Source organism: Epinephelus fuscoguttatus, linkage group LG14 (assembly GCF_011397635.1).
Source record: "Epinephelus fuscoguttatus linkage group LG14, E.fuscoguttatus.final_Chr_v1".
NCBI classification, from domain to species: Eukaryota; Metazoa; Chordata; class Actinopteri; order Perciformes; family Serranidae; genus Epinephelus; species Epinephelus fuscoguttatus.
The window spans coordinates 30,445,167-30,471,238 of record NC_064765.1 but is presented as its reverse complement, the minus strand read 5'-3'; the positions used below and the strand labels follow the sequence as shown (position 1 = coordinate 30,471,238).

Here is a 26,072-nt window from a genome sequence, read left to right as displayed (position 1 = left end):
CTACATGATAAATCCCAAAAGATCTTCAAAAATGTAAACACATATAAAAAAACATAAACAAAACCAAGCCTACATATAGTATGCACCAATTCATCACACATAAATAACACATTCAATTCATGATTAATGTAAAATATATAATAATTATGAATGCAAAACATATCTTAATCTTTAACATAGAACAGTATTTTTCAAAGGCCAGTAAAAGATGAAAGGATATCATTTTCCACCACATTAAGCTCACAATATTCACAGATCCTCTCATCTTCATCCATCCCCTTTTTGTTCTTTTTCAATATGAAGTGGCAGTATACCACATCTTATCTGCACAAAGTGCACATTTTATTTGACATATTTCTCATATTTATAATCTTTGTTGCATAAACAGTGTGTTTTTTGGGGGACCAAATTTCAAATTTCAGCCAATTATTGACTGCATTTACCCAGTCTACGCTAGCCTGTCGTTTTATCTCTCTACCTCCACTGCCTGCCAAAATAAGTGCACATGTGTGTAAAACTATCTAATGGTCCTACAGTGAACGTACCCTTTTTTGGAAACTTTTATTACCCTATATCCCTTAAAGCTGCATTGATAGATTATTGCCCACTCAGGGACGGTGTAAAGAGCTGAGAAAACAACTCTAACATATAATCAACTTATAAAGTTGTTATTACGATAGTCATAGCAAACTCTTGCAATTTACACATCCAGCAGACACAGAGTAACAAAAGCTTTCATTTGAAGTCCAATACCTGTTCTGCTTGTATTCTGACTCTACCACCCTTAAATAAAATCAGACTCTTTACCCCCCAAATGACTGTTTGGTCAACAAAGAATCCCAAAACAGAGAAAATTCTTGTTGAATTTAAGTAAAAGATGTATGCATTTAACAACAGCAAAACTATCATTCTATGATCACTATATGTTTTTCTCCTCACTGACTTGGTCAATCCATGTGAAATTTGGCACAGTGGTAGAGGGTCATGGGAGGATGCGAATGAAGCAATATTACATCAGTTGGCCAAAGGGGGGCGCTATAGCAACCAATTGAAATAGCAAACTTTGAATGGGCATATCTCATGCCCTGTATGTCGTAGAGACATGAAACTTTGCACAGAGATGCTTCTTCTCATGAGGAACATGAAGAACCCATAACTTCCGATTATATAGATTTTCAGCCATTTTGAATTTTTTGAAAAACACTTCAAATTGATCTCTTCCTAGGAAGTTTGACCGATCTGCATGAAACTCGGTGAACATAATCTAGGGACCAATATCTAAAGTTCCCTCTTGGCAAAAGTTGGAAAACTTACTAAAACTGAGCTTCTATAAGGCAATGAATATTGTGGAGGGCATGGCTCATCACATAAAGGTGTATAACATCTCAAGGGTTTCACCCATCACCATGCAACTTTGTAGGCATATGACCACACATAATCTGAGGGGACCCCTCCAGTATTGACCCCATCAAACAAAATGGGGGCGCTAGAGAGCTCATTTCTTATCTAGGCCTAACCGCCATATTCATTTTTACTAACCTTGGTAGATATGTAGAACAGGATGCCTCAAGGTGACTGGAGAAATTTAACTCTAATTGGCAACTGGGTGGCGCTATAACAACAGAAAAATGCTTAAAAATGGCTAAAATGCGACAGATCGCTGTGGCTCCCCCTGTGGACCAATTTTATTTATTTTTTGTCTCATTTTTGGTATGACTAAGTCATGGTATGGTATGCTGTACATAATCACGGAAACTGTCAGTGTGTCATTCTGTCAGTCAGTCATTCTGTCTGTCCCACGTTTTTCTAGTCTCTATATACAGACTCTACATTCAGTGAATGTAGAGTCTGTAGGCAAACACCGGAGATCTTGCCTCCAGAAGAAGAGCCAAAGAGCCCTGGTTTCCGGTTGTAGGCTGTTTGTAGTCCGCATGATACTGACCAGTCACATTTGAGCCGGCTGCAGCTGTTGCCAGGTTAAACGGCCCGTGCGGTGAACTAACGAGGCGGAACATAATTGGCGTCACTGCAAACTCTGAATCCATTGCAATGGCTCAGCATATTTACTTATATATAAACGGAAGTCGGAAACCGAAATTCACCTCCTCCGCCCAAATCAAACTGGAATGCCAAGAAATTGGGGGTCTGCCCCCAGAGGCTGTATCGCTGTCTGCTGGAAGTCAGACCCCGAATACAGCCGCTGGGTTCCGAGAATGACGTTTTTCTACTCACTGATGTGGTCAATCTATGTGAAACTGCACATAGGCATTGAGGATTGGCATAGGTAGAAGGTGACAAAGCTACCAGTCGGTATGAACTAGTACTAGTGTGTCCCAAACAGACGGCTCTTTCTGACAGGGAGCTGAACTAAAAGTGAAACTTTTCAAAGCCAGACTCCATTGGCAAAAAAGGTAATTGTACCTCTCTCCCTTACACAGGAGCTGCTGGTCTACCACCAACTTGATCAGTTTGTCTGTTTGGTGTTTAAGGGGTAAGTTCAGGTTCACCAAAGTCAAACAATAATACAAACTACCAGCTGAGGCAGTGGTAGACCAGCAACTCCTGTGTTCAGCAAGGTAAAATTACTGTTTTTGATAATTGAGTCTGGCTTTGACGGGAGCACAGATAAGTTTAACTTTTCATTTAGTCCACTGTTAGAAAGGGCTGTCTGGGAAGTACTGAGCACACGACTGGGTGAATGATACTTGGATTATACAGCACAAGTTGTGTAAGAGTTGCTTGTTGTTTGTTTAAACGTGGACCCTTTGTACTTCAATTCATTAAGAATTTTCTCTGTTTTTGGATTCTTTGTTCACTGGAGGCATGCCAGAAAAACAAATGAATTCAACACAACACAGGGTGAGAAATTGACATACAAATTGTCATTTGGGCAAGAAGTATTCCTTTAACTCTCCTCTTACTGGCTAGTGGCTAACTTTGTCTTGCTGTTTAGTGCTGAGCATGTTGACTAAAATGCTCTAGAGCTGATTATTTTCTGTAGGTTCATCATTACAAATGCATTTCAAAGGACACATTTACCATTTGCCATTTTAATCATTGGCAATATATTTGTATTGCTTGTTACAGCTTCAAACAGAATCTTGGATAAAGAATAGAAGACAAAACATTTTAGTTAGTTTGGTTTAGTTTGGTTTCCCTAAAATCTCCCAGGGCCCAACTTGCAGGGTCTGCTATAACTGGTGCACTGTATAAAAATGCTATATGTTCCGTTAGAATGAAGTCAAGACATCTACTGTATGTGACAGACGCTATGGGTAAGCCATTGTGACATCAAGCGTGACATCTCTTCAATCCTAAACCACCCACAGCCCCTGTTCAGAGACCTATAGCAACAGAGTGCTGTTGCATCATTAAAAAAACAGCGTGTCATCACCTGCAGATCATGTGACTGTGGCGCTTTACGTGCCAATGGCCCGGGCTTCTTCAGGTCATAAACCTCTTGACCTGGAATAAGAGATGACAGCGCTGTTGTGGCTGCCGGCAGCCTCACATGACTTAGTGCACTTGCTTGGGAAGGCACTTGCATGAAACTGAGAGAAAATGACTGAAATTTTTATGTGGCTGGGAAATAGGATGTTGTTTTTTCAAGCAAAGCGAGGGACACGTTACTGGAACATACATTTTACTATGTGGAAGAATGATGGAGGAATTTGCATCTCAGTTCTAGGCTAAAACAAAATTCATGAGGAAAACGCCACAGAGACGTAATGTATAAATTTAATCATTTCAGAGATCAGTGGGCGAGTCTATATTTATTTATTCTTTCCATTGTGTCTCTCTGTAAATGCCATTGATGCTGCCAGCTGTTTCATATATTACGATATTTTTACTCTAGCAACACACATCAGACATACTATGTCTTACACACAAAATGCAGCGCACTTCTAAAACACAAGTGTTTGTGTAACGTCTTGAATGGCGGTAATTGTACCTGAGGGTCACCTGGGTGTCGTCCTCAAAGGGTGGAGGCGGAATTGGATTCAGCTGCTGAGGAAATGAAATAAAAAAAAATTAGATTTCATTTAATTATTTATTCATGTCGGCGATGCAATATGGAGCCACCTGGGGTGTTTGTGTGTTTGTGTGTGAGCGGGGGTTTCAGGTGATTATTACCTCGGAGAGTTTGACTCATTTGCATGGAGGAGAATTTATATGACCCCTTGAAATGGAAATTATGCACAAACACGTTGCTCTCCACAGGATGAGGAGAGAGAAAGACAAAGAAAAGAAAGAGTGACTGATAACAGGAGAAGGGGGACTTCAGAGGTCTGGAGAAGGCGCTCCATGGTAGAGAATGGCATAGCTGAGAAAGGTATGTTGTGGATTGTGTGTGTGTGTTGTTTGGAGGAAGAGCAAAGCCTGACCAAGTGTGTTTGGTCCTCAAGGGGGTTGATGGTGATCTTAATAAGAGCTGAGTAAAAAAATCCAACACAGTACAAGTGCCAACACCAGCACCCTTTAACTGGAACTGATATTAATAGAGTACTTCAACTGATATCTTTTTTCTACATCATTCAATACTCATCATTTGAATGGAAGCATTCAGTTGTATAAAATGCCACAGACATGCAGACATTTTGTTGCCATTTCGTCACGCTGAACTGCCAACAACAATTAAACGACCGATCCGTCTGCATTTTTTCCTGTGTCTTCCATGCCGTTTGCTCACAGTGAAAGTATTGAGACTGAGGAAAGTGTTGGCTTAAAAGAACTGAGCATGTAAGTGGAAGATGTTGCTATTCTATATTACTAACCCTCTATGTAACCAGGTGAAGACACATCGATTTTCAATATAACATTGCATATCAACTGTATAAACACATTTAAAGCTCTATAGTTGGTACCTACAGTTAAAAGACGCTAAGCATGCTCCAGGTTTGGTGAAGCATGCAGAGAGGGGTACCTGGGCACATAGAGGCTAAGCAATGAACTGCTGTGGGTGCCACATTAGTTTAGTTCTAAAAGTCACACAATAACACAAATGAACAAACTGATCACGGGCAGCGGTAATCCAGCAACTCCTTGTATTTTGCAAGGTGAAATTACCATTTCTGTCAAAGGAGTCTGGTGGCAGTGTATCAGTGCGAGAGCAAAGCGTAGTTTAGCCACCTAAAAAAAGGACAATCTTAAAAAGATAATTATCAGTTTAAGTGTAAGCTATATTTTGCTTTTTATATCCTTATTTTCTCCGTCAGACAGCCTTTTCTGATGGGGAACTGAAGTTGTTATCTGTGCTCTCTTCAAAGCCACCAGACTCCATTGACAAAAACAGTAATTTTTACCTCACAGCACAGGAGAGTAACTGGGTTTTTTTACTGTGTGACTTTCAGAACTAAACTACAGTGGTGTCCACAGCAGTATGTGGGTTTATATATAGCAGCAACATAGGGCAGAAACCTATTCAGGTCATGTAGGATGAAGTTTTTAAAAGGGCTTAGGAAAATAACAATTTGAAGCTAAAACTCACATATTTTGACAAATACATCAGCAACACTGCTGGAAAGCAACAGATTGATATAAAAACCTCTAAAAAATAATAAATATTGGAGCCCTTTAAATCAAAGAATGCTTGCAGCGATAAGCTGTGAGCAAAACCATACAAGTCGTGTTTTTATTTAAAATTTATTTGTATACAAAAAGAATCAAATACAGGCATCGTTTGGAGAAGTTTCAGCAGTACTACTTTGTACTGGGTTATTTCAGTTGATACCTATAAGGTATTGAGCACCAGTGCCCAGTCCTGATCTTAATGACTTCCAAAATCACTAAAATCAAGCATTTACTGTATATGTTTCTGTTCTTTAATGCATGTGTTTTCAAAATACTGCTTACTTATCCATACTGCTCCGGAGCTGGAGGGGATTCAAGACTTGCTCAAGAACACTCTGGTAAGGCAGAGAGTTCCCAACTCGGGCCAGAAGACAGGTATTCCACCCACTGCATTTCAAATATGCATCAAGAGATAAGATTTACTGTGCAGCCTGTGCCTGTGGAGGACTGAAAATAAACAAACCATTTGAAATGTGCAGGGATTTACTGTGCAAGGTAAAAAAAAAAAAAAGCTGTTAAATGTTAACCTACTTGCAGCTGCAGTATGCTCTTTGTTAGTGAATTTCTCAGGCTCTTAGCTCCGTAGCGGTGGAAGCCCCCGATGAAACACGGTCCCATCACTTTTGATGTTAGCTTGGAGCGTGCAAGGATAGCTACTTAACACTGACAACCACCCTGTAGTCAGGGAAAAGCTCTTGTGTGTCGTAAGCTACTTATTTACTGTCCTATCGCTTCTGCAGAAGATAAACTGCTTTGGGAAGGGGCAAGCAGAGACTGTTAAGCCATCGGTGAAATTACAGGAGGGTCTGTATTTAGGGTATGTTTTTCAGGAAACCCTCACAGTCCAATATGTCTTTTTTTCCCCAAACCTCTGATTGATTTGCGTATGTTCTCCCCATGCTATGGGTATCCCAACGCTTAAAGTCTCTCAGGACCTGAGTAATACATGTATTAGCGCTTCTAGATTCCTACACCTTATCTAATGTCTTTACAAAAGCCACACTAAAAGGCAGACAAGCTCTTTCCACCCCAATTTCTCCCACCTTTTTTACTCTCCACTGTGCTATTAGAGACACTCATTGGCAGAGTTGTAGCCTTGGTGCTTGATATCATTCAGCTTTGTCTGGCTGATCGGCCTTCCTTTCTAACGGGGTGAAAGGGACCACAATGGACGAGGTGGTATCACGATGCAGCATGCACCCGGCTCCCTTCTCCCACCTCATTGTTCTTCAATTACTGAACAAGCACACGGGGTGGATCCAGCGTTATTTATGGGCCCTTGCCACTACAACGCACATATAATTACCTCTCAAAAGCTGTAATTGTGCTCATTTCTCATGTCCGGTGCGGACATCCACTCCCTTGCCCTCGCGGCGTCTCCATGGAGATTGAGAGCCAATTGCCGTTGAAGGACATCACAGGTCGTAGGTCGCAATTTGGATTGCAACTGTGTATGTTGGACAGTAGAATTTAAATGGAGCTGCTTGTGCATGCTGCCAGTAAAGGCAGTTCATGTGTACTCTCTGAGAATTTTTTAGACTGTAAAAGGTGGTAAAAGTAAGTAAGGCTGTTATTTATATCTGTGGTGCTATGAAAAATGTAATTATTGTACTGTCATTTGTGTCACTTAGGCAACACTAAAATAGACCTTTTTTTTTTAAGCTTAAATCAAATGAATATGTATCCAACATCCTCCTCCTGCCTCAGTTTGTGACTCCAGTTTTTGAATGTGAGGCTGATTGACTAATGATTGAAGTGACTGGTGAGTCCGTCACCAGCGTCCTGGCAATACAGAGTGACAGTTTGTATGTGTTTGATCAATGGTGCATAGCTCGGGGACAGAGTGGGAGCAGGGGGCTGTGGCAACTCTCAAACCTCTTTGTCAATCAAAAGGCCCCCAAACTGCACCCCATGAAATCCATTAAAACCAATTTAGCCACGGCCGTACAGCTCAGAGCTCCATGAACGCTCAACCCATGGTGAATTAATGATGGATTTCAAAACTTTGGTGGTTTGAGTTGATTGCTGAGTATTATTCTAGGACCTGGTGTGTCATTCATTATTATGTGGTGAAAAGGGCTCTCAGTGAGGGATCATTCAACTTCTATCCAGCCTGATCTCATGCTATTAAACTGCATTTTAAAATGTCTTTTTTTTCCTCCTTTCATCCCTTCTATTTTCTTAGTTTCTTCTTACAAAATTATCTGTTTTTTTGCTGCAAGCTTATGAGGGACCTGACAGGTTTTGCTAAGATTCTTCCCTTACAGTTCTTCCTCTGATTCAACTAGAATAAATATATTTTGGACTGCACTGGCACCTTGAATAATGAAATTAGATTATTTAGTTAAAATTCTTATTTACCTTTCAAACAAAAAGGAAACAAATTTTACATTACCTAGAAGTCCATCTATCCATCTCCAGAGTATAGGTCAAATTCATAGTTTCCACAACCATGTGTCCGCTTTGGTCAGTGCGACAAAAATGCCGTCATCCACCTTACGGTCCCCACGTAAAGTGGCTTCCACAGGTCCACCATGTTGAAGGTGATCTGAAACAGACCAGTGGGAAGTCTACCAGAATCAAATGTGCAAATTTAATTTCTATTCTACCTGGAACACAAAGAATCAGCACCTGTCTTTTGACTATGATGCAATATTGTCGGAGCTTTTTACACCAAAATCCAAAAAAGACAACAGCTGAAGTGCTTGATGTTCCTCCCGAAAAACACTGATTTCTGATTTTTAAAAATTTCTCTTCTAACCTCCACAAGCACGCTGAAATAAGTTGTACATCTTGGTGTCCCGATCTTTTGGTGCTCCAGATGGCCAGTTTGGACCTGGGCAGTGAACACATCACATAACTGATAACTGTACCCTTCTAGACAATTAGGACTGTCAAACTGTAACGTTACCTGCGCTCCTCTAAACTGCATGGCTACAACTATGTACTCCCACTCCAACAGAAAGACCCGGGACCATGCTGTTTGTGTCCAATGTGAAACCTGAAGTCAGTGCCGTTTTAATGTAGTGTTGCATAACCAACATCTGTCACTTATAAACCTCATGTTACATTTTTATCTTAACCCTGAACATGACATTTTCTTCCTCTATGGCTAGTATAAGCTGGACACAACATGGCGAGATCTTTGTTATGTTCATCATATTCACTGTGTTGCACCATCAAGTTTCATCTTTTCCTTCTCTGACTAATGAGATGAAATTCTAACAGAGCCTTCCTCATTGTATCTATTTTGCCATTAACGAAACCAGTCACACGCAACACACGAGTCAACAGGTAGTTACTGCACAATTTGGCTTCAAGCACCACCTATTTCATGAGGTTGTGTAAATTACTTTTGCTGTATTGCTTTCTGTGTTTCTGGTGTGACCAAAGCCACCAGAATCCACTGAGAAAAACAGTAATTTTAGCTCAGTGAACATACTAGCTGCTGGTCTCAAGGTGAAGTGGTAAAAATATTCTACATACTAATTTATACGTTTAAACTGTAGGTAGCTCAAGTATATTGTGCTGCTGCCCCCGACCTATGCAGCACATTGCTTGGTTTCCATGTCAACACACCTGTCTGCTTTTCTAAACTGGGGGTGTGCCAACCACCATCGACTGTATGTAACACTGATTATGCACAAGTACCTCATACAACCCCACTTCAAAAATCCGAACTATATCTCTAAAATGCAGAAATCAATAAATACATACATGTAATCCATTCCACAGTGTTTGTAAATGCATTCTGCATATTACTGCCTGTTTCTGCATCTTCACTACATAGCCACTTGCGTGAGTGTCACAGCGTTGATGCACTGATGCATGTGGATTAGCTACAAGACTACAGTAACGTGTGTGTGTACGTGTGATCGTGCGATGGCTCTGTCCTCCTCTGACCCCTGGCTGTTCCACTGTCTGGCTGCACACTCACTCTCTCACTCTCCTCCTCGCTCACTCGTTCATGTCATCCACCGCAGAGCGCTCGGACACTCTCATGGGAACTGCCTGACCCAGATCTGTCTTCTTCTCTGCCCAGTTGACCACACAAACGCTCACACACACATTCACACACACACACACACACACTCAGGCACAGATGCACTTGACATTTGGGTCACTGACAAGACATCAGGTGAGGACAGAGGAACCCAGGTGACAAGGAGAAGCAGTGAACCTTTGCTGTGATATTGCCCCTCTGAGCCCAGGAACACACACGCTCGCACACACATACACACCGACAGCTACACACACACTTGTCTCTATGTTGTATTTGCCTGTCATGTGAGCAGGAATAGCAGTGCTTGTTTCTTCGCTCTGAAAGCCAGTGAAGGCCTCGCCATTCAGACAGTGGCCTTCCAGAGCTCTCATCACAACGCTCGACTCAAAGATGTGTTATTTTCCTGCTCGATATCAGCAGCACTCTATACACCCACAGAAAATCACATGAAACTGGAACTTCCAATTGGAAGCCATGAATGGAAGAATGCTCGTCATTGAAAAATAAACAAGAAACAACCTTGAAGAACCAACAAAGAAGGCCTTTTATCTAATGCAAAGATTTATACATCCATTTTTAAAGGATAATTCCTGTTTATCACAACTTGGATCTTCCTTTCATAGTTTTGGCCTTAATTTTGATCAGTTATGATAATGTTGTACCTCTCCAAATAAATGCTGAGATCTTGGAACATGGCGTCATAGCTAGTCAAGACACTGCAAGAGCACCAATCAGATGATATGAGTTATTTCCATAAAGTGAAAGTAAAAAACTTTTCACCCACCAAAAACACAGAAGGGGATCTGGCTTGCTTATAGTTGACAACTCAACAAATAGCTCTACAACTTTCCCTCAGCCTACCATTTCCAAGCGGTATTATTGTTGACGCCACTGTCTCTAAGACAACCACGTCACTTTTTGTTTTCCTACAAGCCAAACAACTACCAAAATTTTCACAGTTACTTTCACAGCTAGTGGGGATGGTGACTGCAAAGACCTTACCTTGATAGTCTTTACTTTCTGGGGATGGCTAGCTAACCTGTTTTGGTTGGGCAATGCTTGACGCACGTTTTTTTGTACCGTAAATAGAGCCCTCGTTTTCTTGGGAGATTGAATCCAGTGGCACACAGCATGGGTAGTAAAAGCGAGGCTTATGAGGAATCAATCTAAATGCAGATTTTCATTCAACATATCCTCATGCAACAGTATGTATGATATCTAACAAATTAGCACCCCAGGTGACGTTATGTATTTAACGTTAAGTTAGGTTTAGGAAAAGAAACACAGTCACAACATACTTTAAAATAACACAAAGTTGGTTTTATATGGTTGCAAACACTGGTCTTATGGGGAATGTCCTGTGCTTTGTGACCCATCCGCACTCAAACTTGCATCCTAATGTGGACGACTTCCTTATTTACTCCTGTCAGCACATTGGTCACATGATCATAGCCTTCCTGATTATGTGATTTACACATGAATTACTGGCTCATGATTATGTAGGTTATACATGAATTGTGGTGCAGTATTTTACGTACAATACGTACAAACAGTGTGTGGGAATAGCCTACATTAATTTATAGCCATTACATTGTGTAATCAACATTTACATCATAATAAGATATATTAAAAAATATAGTCTTTTTCCACTTGAACAGAGCTTGAAATCTTAGCCACTGTTCAGGTTACAGTGGTTGAAATGGCAAGGATCAGCAATACTTATGGAACTCTGCGGTGCAGCAGCTAACCCTACAATATCAAGCACTAATGCTACTTTATAGTGTCATCACCATTTCCCTTAAGTTTGTAACTGCTGTAGGCTTCATCTATCCCTGAGTTTTCTCTTTGTGATAAAGCTTTATCGACAAGTGTGGTTGAAAAGATCTTACTATTCTGCTGCCGGACAGTCTACCGGACTGAATGCCCCTGAGAATGCCCGAGGACACCCAAGAGCTCCAGGGACCTTCAAACAAGAATTGGCTGCTCCATCCCTCAATGCAGCTTTTCTTCTGGCCATCAGAAGCACCAGATGAAACTTTACATTTTCCTGTGATATGATGCTATGTTTAACAGTATTATAGTAGGTCATGGAAGGATATCTCATCAATAGAGTAATGATACTGAACTGCTTTGAGAATCTTTCCTTATTCCTCATGATTCAATTTGACTGGTCAATGTCAAACTTTTCATCCACTTAGTGGTCTCACGTGTTTCCACAAGCTAATACATTTTGCCAAGCTGTCATTCACTGATGTTAGTTGGTACGTTGAGTGGTCCTCCTTCACATTGGGTCATTTCATTTGCATGTTAGGTATTAGTTGTGTGTGTAGTTTTATAAAGAACCTGATTATGTGGTGTTGTGTGTGTGTGAAGCATTAGGGTTCACAAGCCAGGAACTTAGTAGTAACCTCCAGAAAATAGAACAATTTGTTTTGTGTTAACATTAGTTTAATCAGTTATTTGAGTAAGTCTCTTGCTTGGACTCCCCACTTGTACGGTGGCTGTCAAGGGCAAACATGCTTCAAAAGCCCAAAACTTTTCCATTAGAAAAAAAACGTGCTGCAGTTACAGAAACTGCAAATTTAAAAACATGTCCGGAAAATCAAAATCAACACAACAATGGAAACGTGCAGCAAACTCAGAAAACAAATGCAACTAAAAAAAACGCTGCATATCCACTCAAAAGAAAACAAGTTCTCACAGCCTCTAGGGGGAGTGCTAAGGAGAGCAGCCTGATTTTCAACCAGAGAGAGCGCTAGCGTGAGCAACATAAATCCGTTGCTCTTTTGTAATATTCTAAAAGACTAGGGCCAAATTTTAAAAAGAATACATACCTTTTTATGTTGCCTTTTTACTCTACTTTCATCTCACTTCAAAAACAAACACACAATCAAACTGTTTCACTTAGTGCTCCATCTAAAGGCCTGGAGAATGTTTTGTTGGATATTTTATTTGTTTTCTGATGCATTTGATTTCAGGTTTTATGTTTTTGACTTTGCATTGTTTCTGTAAGTGCAGCCTTTTTGCTGTTAATGTATTTTGTTTGATTCGGTTGTATTTGTTTCAGATTTTTGTATGTTTCTGAAGCTGCAGCATGTTTCTTCTAATAGAAATGTTTTGGCCTATTGTGAAGGGTTTACCCTTATACCTCAAGTCTGTGATGATTGTTCTCGTAACTGATAGAAATAAAAGTTGAAATGAGAAAAAGGGACCCATTTTGTTAATAAACGTCAATTAACATAGTCTAATAAATTTAGCCTCCAGTGTGCACTCACCCACAGCACTTAGCTTTCCTTTCTATTGCAGCCACGTGACTGTGCATATTAAACCCTGATTGGATGTTATGAATATTTGATGGAATATATGATCAAACTAAATGTAAATGTGTATCCATTTCCGTGCATACTGTATGCCATATGTTCAGCGCGGAGGGGGGGCCTGTGATGAAATGGTGGGCATCTGATCAATTCCTTCTGATCTGTCGATACTGGCCTTCGTGCTGACACGCACACACGCGCACACACACACACACACACACACACACACACACACACACACACAGTGACTCCCTGTCTGGATCTCTCAACACTGAATTAGTATTACCTTCTAGCAAAAGCCATTCTGAGCTTCATTCATAGCTGTGACAATCTACTCTCTGAGGTGTACGCTCCTTTATCTGCAGGGACCTCAGTGTTTCTGTGTGTGTGTGTGTGTGTGTGTGTGTGTGTGTATGTGTGTCTGTGTGTCTGTCTGCCTGCCTGCTATAATAAGCCTCGCTCTCTGTCTCCCTCCCTCCCGCCTTCCAGTTCCACTTTCTGAGTGATGCGGGTGGAGGAGGAAGTGACCTATATAGGCTGCATCTCTCTCTCTCTCTCTCTCTCCAGTCTGCTCCAGCTTCCTGCATTTCAACGATGTGTGGTGTAGTGTGTGTGTGTGTGTGTGTGTGCAGTGGAAGGCGCATATGAATAATTCAGCGGATGCCTCAACACGACCGCCTTCAATAAAACCATCCCCCTTAATGAGTCTTAATGACAGCCACGGCGTTGAGACAATCAAAGGGTGTGCGTGTGTGTGTGTGTGTGTGTGTGTGTGTGTATGTGTGCAGTCAGTGCGTGGGTGGGTAGGAAGAGGGGAGCATCGGCGCAGGGCTCACGGTGTGTGCTTGAATAATCGCGTGCATGCGCTGCAGTGAGCGTACCTGCCGCACGCTCTCCTGTGTGTGTTTGCGCTGGTACAGAGCCGAGTGCTGCCTTTGCCCCGGGCTCTGTCAAGGTTGCCCAGGGTAATACTACCTGAGACTTTGAAAAGAACATGAAAGCTGACTTCTCTGCAGGGGAGGTGAGAGGAGAAGCTTGCTGGGGTGGAGCAGCTGAGGAGAGGAGCAACCTCCCATCAGCTCTTCGGGCTTGTTTGTGGGTTTGAACTCCGGAATGACTTCATCCTTCCTCCTCCTCGTTGTGTTTACAACATTTATTTGTTTATTTATTTCCCACCTTGACCGCTTTATCATGCTCATCAGAAATATTTATTTATATTTGTCTTTTAGTTTTTTGGATTCACAACTGATATCAGCCAGGCTTCTTCAAGGATATTTGGGATGTGGCAGGTGATATAGATGCATGGCACTAGAAGATATCAGTCAAGCAAAAAACAAAAAAAAGGATGACTAATGTGCAGTGTTTCTTCTTTGTGAATGTGGTTTGACATTAAGGAAGTCTGGGCAACTCAATCCAAGTCATACAAAGAAAACAAAAGACAACTGTTTTATAGCTAACTTTCAAAAGATCACTTAAATCTGACACAACAGTCGGGTGAAATTATATCTATTGTCTGCTGTAGTATTTGATGGTGTATCACAAGGCCTCTTCATTTACAAAGAGCAAGGAAAGTCAGATAAGTGTTGGCATAAAACCCTTGTTCCCCTTAAGTTTTATGTTCAAACTCAAACTCAAGTCAGACATTTCTTACCACCCAATATACCAATATTATAGTGTAAATAGGTTCATTTTGTCTACTCAAATTAAGTTAAGTAGGAAGGTTTCTTTTTTTCAGACAATGAGTTTTTAAGGAGATGTAGTTTACCTTGACATGTTTCGACTGTCACTGCAGTCTTCTTCAGAAGTGTCATCTGACGTGTGTCATGACGTGTCTTTATTAGCTGGTAGTACTACCATGATGAACTACATCTCCTTAAAAACTCATTGTCTGAAAAAAAGAAACCTTTCTACACTGTACCAATATTATAGTACAGTTTATGTGATTTGGAGTAAGGCAAATGCCTGTAAAAACCAGCAGGTTATCGTTTGTAAGGTTTTGGCTATTTGAACTCAAACACAATGGGATTTGAACATAGAATTCTGCCCAATAAACTCTGAATGAAATCCTTCAGAGTTTATTTACAGAGAAAATGTAAAAGTATTATACAATATGTGCCTACAAAGCCAGGCAATTTGACATGACAGGTAAGTTTTCAACATGACCAGGAGTCTGTATGCAGTAGGCTAAATGCCAAATTATCTTATGCCTTATCTTAGGTCTAGGCTACATAGTGCAGTTTCATCATGACCCCAGGCACCACCAAGTGGTAGGTTTAAGTAGAACATAGTGCAAAGTTTCGACTAATCATGACCCTAGCACCAAGTGGCCAATTCTGAGGTATAAGTAGAACATAGTGCGAAGTTTAGATTAATAATGACCATAGCATGAAGTGACAGGAGCAAGCATCTTGACGTACAGAATACTCCAGCCATGGATTGTCACTATACCAGGAGCTGTTGAATGCCCTCTTCCTACTTCCATACTGGGTTCTTGGAAACTTTTTCAGACATGGCTGAACAGGACCCTCTTCTCTTGATTTTGAGATATCTAGAATACATATCAAGTTGTTACGAACACACATGTCAAGGTATTAAATACTGAAATAAAGAAACAAGAATAAACACTGTGTAGATCATTTGCACAACAGTAATTTTGAAATGAAAATCTTCAGATCAATTTAAGTGAAGCTGAATCTGGACATTGTGCTAATTAATGCCATCAGTAGCAGCTATGTATCATTCGAGGCCTGTATCATGTCTGAGTAGCTTATGTTAAAAAGGTTCAGATAAGGCAAGTAAGTATGGGCTTACCACTTGGTCCTTTTGGTGCACAATACATGGTGCTTGATGTGGATGTGGGGGGTTCTTCTGTGGCATCTCCTCCTCTTGCTCACTGTCTTCCTCCTCAGAGGCAGAGGTATCAGTGTCACTCTCATCCCTTGATGAAACTGTATTGTAAAAAAAGAAGACAGCCATAAAATAACACCACACACAAAATCATCTACTGCTACAAGCTGAATCAAAATTCTAAATAAGGCTTAATCTATCAAAATCACTCAGCACAAAAAAAATAGTGTGAGGCTAAACATTTCAATGTCTGACCTGGACATGCATTTTACCGCTTCTAAATGCTCTGACCTGGCGGCGGTGGTGGTAGAGTACAGTAGGTCCTTGTGTCTGACCACATTGACTTGTCTGGCTAACTCCAGGTTGGGAGCTACCAGGGCTGCTGACATCAGGACTGGGGTCTCTCTGGGCTTCATTTGTGCTTCTTAAAAAAAAAAAAAAAAGTCAGAAATATCTCCCTTTCTCTTCATTGTTATCTGTCCCTACACAAAATAAGACAGCCTGGTTACACCTCTAAAGAATGTGATAGACAGAATCCTGAACATTTTTTTCTGTAGCTGTAGCTTACTTTAAAACCAACAGCCAGCCTTAGTAAACTGGATCACGTTGGCTTGTTGTTTGCACTAAGTAACCGGTTTTAGACCTTCACAATAGCAAACCTGCTTCATAGATGTAGAGATAAGCTCTGATCTTGAAAAACGTTGGCGTTGCTTGCCTCTTCATAATCGCAATTCTTCAAATGCACGTGTGGGGACCTGTCTGTCAATCAACTGGGGTGTCCAATCAGATTCCACGGGGGGTCCAGTGCTACCCCAAACACTCCTCTGAATCATAGACTGTGGTGGCATCTCACAGACAGCTTGTCACTCAAAGTAGCCCAGCCCTAAAAATAAGCACCTTTCTTAATAAAATGTAAACAGGTTAATTATATAAAAATGTACCCCCTGAACAGTTGCCGTGAAGAGGGAAATTAGCTGTGAAGACCAAAACTTTTTTTTTTTCTCGGTACCAGGCTGTACAAGGCCTTTTCATTTACAACCAGCGAGGAAAGTCAGAAATGTGTTGGAGTAAAACCCTTGTTCCCGTTAGATTTTATTTCAAACTTCAAAGTCAAACATTTCTTACCACACAATATAGCATTATGATAGTACAGTTTATGTGATTAGGAGTATGGCGAGTGTCTATGAAAGCTGACTGTCTTTGGAGTCAGCCTCAAGTGGCCATTAGAGGAAGAGCAGTTTTTGGCACTTCTGTGTTAGCTCCATTTCCCTGCCCTGGAAGTCTCTGCCTGTATAACCTATTAGGAGGTGACAGAATTTTCATACCCAAATTAGGCTATGTTTTGACAAATGAGCAGACTCTCTTACTTGGACAAACTTGTCATGAATTGTTTGTTTCCACTGCCTACCTGACGAGTAGCATAACTAACAACAGCAAATTGCTACATAAGACCACCTGCTGTGCTCCTTTTGTGGGCAGGTTCCAATTAAAAATGGCACCTAACAGTTTTAAATAAAATCAGATTGCAGAGCCTGAATGCCTGCTGTCAAAAACCAGCTGCAATCTCCATGGCTGAAAAATTTAGCTGATGTGGAAGTGCCAAAAACTGCAGTTCTTTGATTGGCCACTTGAGACTGGCTACAGAAGCGAGTCAATCCCCATAGACCCCCATGATAAAATGCCCAACTTTAAAGCAGAAATAAACATGTTTACAGCCTGGTACAAAATGTTTTGGTCTCTATAGTTAGTTTCCCCGTTTGTGACATACTTCTGCACGGTGATACAGTCGGCAGGTGTAGTTTGGTGGAAAGAAAATAGTACCTACATGGAACTGCTCACTACAAGGTCTGTGGATTATCTTGACATTTCTATGACCGATATCTCCAACACTCAGTAACTCACACCAAAACAATCTACACTGATAAATAGCACTACAGGTAAGAGGAAAAAAAATGTTTTGTGTTTTTTTTTTTATTTGGGAGCGAACTGTCCCTTTAAGAACAAATCTACGAAGTGTGGTTCTGACATTAAATCCTCATGTGAACTTTGCTCACATTAATATGCACTGTCTTGCCCTTCCACAACAGGAATGGTGGCCTAATCACAGCATGAAGCAATAAAACTTTCTGCCCAAAGTCCAATGATAGCTGAATTATTTTAGATACAGAAACACAAAACCTGGTCTTCTCAATTTTAATTCTGCTCGATCTTTGGTCAGCATTTGATATGACAGACCACAGTATCCTTATGATCCACCTTGAAAACTATGTTGGAATTAAGGACAGTGCTCTTGCCTGGTTTTACCCCTGTCTCTCTGAAAGATCTTTCTCTGTTTTAATGGCAGAATATTCCTCATCCTCATCCTCCCTCTATTATGGTGTTCCCCAGGGGTCTATTCTGGGTCCCCTTCTGTTTTCAATTTATATGCTTCCCCTTGGTCAGATAATCCATCAGTATAAAATTAACTTCCCCTGTTATGCGGACAACACGCAACTCCCGCTGACTGTTAGTGACCCTCACAGTCTCTCTCATGTTACGGCTCTTATAGTGTATGAAGCGCTGGATGTCACAAAACTTCCTCCAGTTCAATGAGTCCAAATTGAAGGTTCTATTATTTGGCCTTGCTAAACCTGACCTGTGACTTTAAAAAGAACCTTGGGAAACTGTCCTCCAAAGTAAAGCATTCTGCCTGCAATGTGGGTGTTATCTTTGACTCTGAGCTCCGTTTCAACATACAAATAGCCAAGGACGTGCAATCATGCTTTCTTCAAATAAGGAATTTTACAAAAGTAACACATTTTTTAATTCAAGCGGACCTTGAAAAAGTCATCCATGCTTTCATCTTGTCACATCCAGATTACTGTAATTCCTTGTATTCAGGGCTCAGCCAAAAGGCCATTTCCTGTCTCCAGCTCGTTCAAAATTCAGCTGCCAGACCTTTAACAAATTCCAGGAGACAAGACCATATCACTCCTACCTTTGCAATGTTACACTGGCTACCCGTTAGGTATAGAAATGATTTTCAACTTTTGCTGATTACTTTTAAGCCCTACATGGCCTTGTTCCTACATACATTATATATTTACTCACTCATTTTATCTGGTCTTAGCCGATTTAAATGTTTTTTTTTTTTGTTTTGTTTTTTTAAGTATGTTATTGCTGTTTCTATCTGTCCCATAAAGTACTCGGTTACTGTGTTTGAAGAGTGCTATACAAATAAAGTTTATTACTGTTATTATGATTATTATTATTACTATTATTAGTAATAATAATAAATTAACACTTTGAATGATTCAGTTTCCATCACTTTCCTCCACATTAGTAGCATCAGCAAAGTCAACAATCCTTTCAAGAACCTACAAGAAGAAAAATCAACCCAATAATGATCAGTCTACATTTCAGCAGTTTTCTACTGGCCGTTCCCTTTTCTTCCAGATAAGTAGAGCAGCAGGTTGATATGAAATCAACTTCAATCTCAAACTCATTTCCACCCAAAATATCACTTCTAGCCCTCTGACCCTGTGTTTTGTGTCTCTCAGTCCGTCTGCTGCCGACAGCGCTACGCTGGCTGTTGTGTTCCACAAAGCCACAGATGACCCTGTCAACACCAACCCAGCAGCAGATGTAGGGGCCACGGCTGGCACGCCGGTGTCACTGCCCAAACAGCTGTGCCACCAGAGGTGGGTAGTCTCCCCAGCAATGATGGATGACTCAGACAAGTTTTGCCACCCTCACCAGCCCACACAACTTCTGGACTCTGGAGTTTCACAACAAGCCTAGTACATATAGATCAATAATAAACAGCTGTTTCATCTCAACTAATCTGAAGCAGGATGGAATCAAAATTGTTGATGTAAATATCTTCTTTTCTCTAAGTTTTTCTTATTTATTCTTTTTTTGGGGAGAGGTTTGAAACTTGCCTGTAGATGGGTCAAGCATCTTGTTTAAATTGTTACTGTGAATAAATATATACTTTTGAGACAATATAGCATTCATAAACCATAGTTTGTTGCTCCTGAATGGTATAGCATTATTGAATGTTCAGTCTACCAATACTATTGGACACCTGATTTGCATGCTTTACAGTGTTGGATTTGTTCTGCTACTTTACAACCACCTCTTGAATGGTGGCAGATAGATGCGTCATCCACCTAGTGATTGGAACATTGGACTTATGATACAAGCTGCCTTGTCATAAATTTTTAGTATTGTGTTGTTATGAGCTCTTGATTGAAAAAAAACCAAACATGGCAGAATTCCTGAGACATGCAAGTGGTGCTCAAAGCGAGACCAGGAGTTAATTTAAAAAAATACCAAAGTTAAGCTAAATTTGTAAAAATGCTCACAGCTCCAGGTGTGAGTTTTGTAACTCAACTACCCAACAACTCTAAAGCACCCAGCTAACATCAGTGCTAGCTGTTGTAGAGACTGGTGTTAGCCAGTGCGTTGACAATTTGGATATGAGCCCAGACACAACTAAAACAATTACATCTGCAGCAGAGTCACTTGCTGTTCGACACTGAGAATCAACTTTTAAGGTTCTGAACCAAATTGATTTTAGGTTGCAAAACTCTGAACAGTTCAAAATTTGATGCAGGAACTGGAATGGAACTGATTCCATGTTGGTGGAAAAGGGGTATGAGGGTACTGCAGTTGCTGTAAACACAAGACCAGATGATCCATACAACACTGACCTTGGCAAAAATGGAGATTCCAAAATTCAGTCGTAAATAAAATTAAGCTACAGCAAAAAAAAAACTTCAAGTGATTGGTATATTACTCTACATCCAAGGGAAGTGTGTTTTGTTTTGCTTGTAAAATATTTTGAGGTGCAAATGAACAATCGCCATTTAGAAAGAGAGTCAGCAATTAGAAATGTGTGCACAATCCAGTGAGCATGAAGGTTCTGTACATTAATATTTTATGCAAAAGGCTTTCCAGCGAACAACAGCAAAGAACTCCCATCTGAGGAGAAAAATCACATCTGCCTTTTGACCACTCTTTTTTGCAAAATAAATGCTGTTGAAAGTGCATAATACTCCCCCATATCTCTGTTTAATAAGGATACATACCATTAGTCATTTTAATATTAAAATACTGACTTTATTTACATAAAAAGAACAGGACAGGCTACTCCTCCCAAAACTTCAAAATATAATGTAACACCATGTTATGATACTGTCACTGTCCAAAAAGTGAAAAATAATGTGCCTTTATTTTAGGTTACCCGCCGCTAATCTGAGCATTTAAATTTAAAGACCTTAAGTGGTTCCTTATTATTCTTTCTTAAAATTTTCTCATTCTTCTAATTAGCTTCCTTATCATTTAAATCTTATTAGTATTCATCATAGCTATATATATATATATATATATAAAATGTCTGAGTTAATAAACTACTATTATTTATTAAGTATTATATTTATTATGTATTGCACTAGTATTTTATTTACCCTTTTCTCCATATGCACATTTGCTTGTACAGTGTATTTGTTAATATGGCTCATGGGTCTAATATTTGTTTCTTGTTTTATTGATAATAAATATCAATGAATTAGATGAATTAATAAAGATACCAATAAAGGACACTTTCTGGGGTTGAGCTGGTATTCAGTGCAGCATATAGGTTACATGTTCCTGGATTTCTACTGTGAAACAGGAACACTGTATTCATATTTCACCTTCTAAACAACAGACAGAGGTTTTCATTCATGCCTTAGGTGGACTAGCAATTAAAAATAGAAAAAAAGATGAATGGGATGTTTTGACTACAGGTCTGGTCTGGAAATATCTCAACCAGCCATACAGTATGGGGATTTTGGGGCCTGACAGTATAATAGAATCATTATTCAAATCTGCTTAATACTGGAAGTGGGAAGTTCAAATGTTTGAGGACGTTTGAGATAAAGGACTGTTTTCTGTAGTGAGAAAGCAGGAAGCACTGTTTCTATGTGAAACATGTCAACAAGATGCAAATGGACCTTAAATGGAGGTCAAATGTACATTTGTGGAGCTGCAATAGGGAGTTCAGTGTATACCTGGCTTTCATTTCTATAGTGATAGATGCAGCCACAAAGGAGACAGATTTGAATAAAATCTCATTCAGCCATTTGCCATGTCTCCTATGCAAATTGCGTTGTCATGCCGGCACTGCAGCAATTAGGCAACGGATGGTGATGGTCGTGTTTCTCACGGCTTATTGCACATGCCTTCTGCTCCAACCCTGTATCTTCTACAGTCTTGTGGGTAAGAGGCGACATGGAGGGAAGAGAGAAAGGGAAATCTCTTCTCCTCCCCTCGTTATCTGCGGCTGAATATTCTGTACGCTCAGCTTCTCAAAAGCTTGTTTCCCCTCTTCAGAAGCCCGTCTAAAGCAGCTTGCTGCTAAGGAGATAAGGACTTATGCTTCCTGGTCCTCCTCAGGAATCGAGCCTGTGATCAGCACTTGGCCACCTGAAGTGGTGCTGCAGTTAGCACACTGCAGTGGACAGGTATGAGTAAAGAACTGTGTTTCTCGCAACCACGCAGCCAATGTACACTGTGTGTTTAGAAGTATCTGTTTTCATCAAGCAAAGCATCAGATTACCCATACAGCTGGATATATCTCTCCCTCTCAATACCTTATCAAGACAAAGGTCTGTGCTCTGATACAAAAACAATATATTTGTAACAACTTGATCTCACAGAAATATGTGAACTGACCACGACCTCTTAACACTGCATTACATGATGGTGGTACCTAATGTTTTAAGATTACGTGGTAGAACGATTGCAGTTTTAAACTCAGGATTAGCGCTGTGAAATGGTGGCAGTTTTGTTAAGTTTAAGCACCAAAATTACTTTTTCAGCTTTAGGGAAAAAATACTTGGTTAGGTTAAGAAAAAGATTACAGTTTCACTTAAAATAAGTACGTTTGTTACGTACGTTGCGTAAGTATGTCATAATATCTGGTAAATACTGTGTGTCATGTTATGTGACGTACGTTTTTTTAAGTACTTAAATATTTAAAGTTCAGATGAGTCAACACAGGACACAAACAACAGGCTCCTGGGTGAAAGTCCTGTTTCTGACCTGTTCACCACACCAACCTCCTCTCTACGTGGACTCTCTTGCTCTTAATACCAATTATGGTGTTGTAACATGAACCACCACCAACTAGGTGACATTGTTGAACCAGGGAATTTGTGTGTCCACTGTAGCACAGGATCCTAATTGACTTTCCACTGTCATTGTTTTTCGTGGTGCCACTACATATTTTAATACATTACGTGCCATTTATAAGTAGCATTACATGCTAACACTAGAATTACTCACCTTGCCTCCTGAAAGCTGGAGATTCGAACCATCAGTCGGAGACCCCTGGGTCACTTGGGTCACTTGGGCACTTCAGGTTGAGCGGTCAGGGGTTTTTCACGATTTTGCTACAGAGTGGACTCTTGACTTTTCACCATATTCTTTGGCACAGACAGCTGCGGACAAGATGAGAGAGAAACTGCACCATAAAGCTCCTAAATAACATTATCTTCTCTCTTCTGTTTAGAGGTGGTGAATTTACAGCTAACAGCAACTTAATACAGTAAACACCCCAGTGAGCCAGTTCAAACCATATAACCCAATGTTATATGGAAAAAAAAATTGTCGAATATTCATAATAAACAGCCAAATCTGAATCAACTGACATCATTCTGAGATGGTTATAGCCCTGGTTTACTGCTCCTGTGTAACTGTGTGTGTCTGTAACTTGGCTATCAGCACACAGATCTTCTTAAATTAGGTGGCTCTGGTGTATTTGCTATACAACGCCATGTTTTAACATTGCAGATGCAAAGTAAATATTTAAGGCAGTGTAGAACACAGTAGTTTGACATGTCTTTGTGTGTGGGAAAGCTGTGAGTTGTTTAGCAAGTATTAGTTTGGGTACCATGGCGAGCTATTATAAGTGGATGGGCTGTACAAGGCGATGCGCTCACTTGACGCAAAGAAGTGCAGACAAAGGGAGAGAGAGTTTCTTGGAAAGATAGGTACTGATGTAGCCAAATACGTGACTGTTGTTTTGTCTTTCCCAGTATATTGATTGATCTAGAACAGATACCTAAGCAATAATTTTGGTTTTGCAAATACAAGCAGCCACTGAAGCTTTTGACTGAGCAACTGTTCAATGGCAGCTTTTGGTAAAAGTACAGTTTTCAGAAAATAGTGCCACAGAAACATTCTGGTCAGCCCCAAAAAAGCATTGAGGCTCAATAACCAGCTCTCCCCACGTGATAACTCCCTCTTTGGTATGCCAAATTCTACACCTGTGCTGCTCCAGAGAAATCTTTTAATTGCATCAGAGTGGTGTTTATTCCCCTCCTGATAATAGTGCTTGGCTGCGATGGAAGGTTTTTATTCTGACAGCCATATTGTTGCTCGTAACTTCCATCATCACCACTGTCAGAAAGTTGTTACCAGCCTCGGAAAGTGAAATGATTTAGTGCAGGACTTGTATATTGAAAAGCTATTGATCTACTGCACTCTCGAAAGCCCTCCTTAAAAATTCACAGGGCCAGTAAACACACATAAACCTCACCTGGCAAACCTTTTGTGAACAACACACGCAAAGTAGCTAATGGCTAATGATTTAGTGAATCTCGTAGTTATTTACGACTCTGAGCTTCGCTTATTAAAAGCTAGACTTGGAAGTGAAAGGCAGTCATAAATTAGCTTTCCAAGGGGCAGGCGTTCACAATGAAGCGCGTACTGAGCTGTAAACAGCACTGTTATTTATCTTTATGTCAATGAGTGTGTTCCATACCTGGCAACCTGGGCAGTACCAGGCTTTTAGAGCGACCATGTTAAGTTTTCCAGTGGGCTACAGTATGTCTGAGGTATTGGCAATCTCATCTGTGTTAACCTCAACTGGAAATAAATTTCGTCTTCCACTGAGGGAATAAATAGAAATATCATAATTCACCACAGCGCATGGCTCTTCCTATTGCATGAGATGATATCTCCTTCTATACACTGTATTCCCATGCTGTAAAATTCCATTAGGCTGCTAAAATGACTTGTCCTCCCGCTGCAAAAGGTGGCGTCCATTTGCAGATTCTATCATCGACCGGGCGCTAACCTCCTTTTCTTAAAGCACACACTTCCAGATGCTTTCTCTCAGACACACATACATGCACACACTCTGCTCCTTCCAACCGAGGCCATAATGATGTTCAGATGTTACAGGAGGTTTCTTCAGATGACCAGATGGCTGTAGAGGAGCAGCCTAATGGTCCAAACACCCTGGTGTCCATTAAATACATAGGAACCAGCCATGGTCTGTATCAAAGTAATGACCTATAGATACTGCTGCTACTCCTGTTGCTGTCTGTAATTGGAGTCCTAGCTAGCTAACACACACATTCATGGTCATGAACTCTTCCCACTGAGCTCACACACACACACACACACACACACACACACTGGGACACACATGGACACACTACAGGACACCATTATCACTCTTCATCCCTCTTCATTTTATTTAATCATACATATTCTAGCTATAGACACAGTTGATGTCTAGTCATAGTTAGGGGGCATGTTGAGCAGCCCCAGCTGACAGCTCACATAAGAGACACTTGTACATTTACTACAGATTTGATTAATTTAACTATAATATCAATACCCTACAGCCATTAACACTATGATGTAACAGGCTAGCATCTTTTAGTGAATTCCATGTATGTTTCCAGACAGTATAGTAGCAGTAAGTTTACTCAGTGCCTTTAGCCTATGTTTTCACGTAACGTTTTCACGCAAGAATTTGCAACCTCATGAACTACAGGTTCTTAGAGGCTTACAACTTTTCTTTTTTTTTTAGCAGTGGCTAAATAATTTAACACTGTTTGGAGAAAGCATTACATCCTTTTTGTTTAGCCAGAAACAGCCCCGATATCGCCATCGCCAGACCCCCCAGACTAAACAACAATTTTACTGTGTATTGAGCCAGTATATTTTTACATCTACCTGAGTGAATTAAGGGTTTATTTCAACCAAACCAAAGCTGGCGATTGTTAAAACAGTGAAAAGACAAACCAAGATAGTTTATGTGGGTTTCATTTTGTTTTTGTCGACTTTGAGTAAAGTGTGTTTTATGATGATAAAATTTCTGTTCACTTAAATGGAGTCTGTTGGGTTTGATAAAAGCAGCTTTGGGGCTGTTTATGGTTAAACGAAAAGGACCTTACTCTTTAAAAAATGTTTACCTCTGTAGGGATCCTTTTAATAATCTTACTTATGATAATAATCTGAGTCTGTCAGTGGCAAAAGCAAACACATTTATGCTGCCTTCACATGGAATCAGG

The 26,072-nt window shown here is 40.4% G+C and overlaps 1 long non-coding RNA gene across 1 annotated transcript; it reads right to left on the bottom strand.

Annotated features, from left to right (window-relative positions):
- Positions 1 to 14,903: 14,903 nt before the first annotated feature.
- On the bottom strand, positions 14,904 to 23,171 carry LOC125901028 (uncharacterized). Its single transcript, XR_007450926.1, has 4 exons — positions 23,050 to 23,171; positions 16,030 to 16,162; positions 15,703 to 15,839; positions 14,904 to 15,439 (listed from the first exon to the last, which is right to left on the bottom strand). It is a non-coding gene; the product is annotated as an uncharacterized LOC125901028 (long non-coding RNA).
- Between the last annotated feature and the right edge of the window lie 2,901 nt (positions 23,172 to 26,072).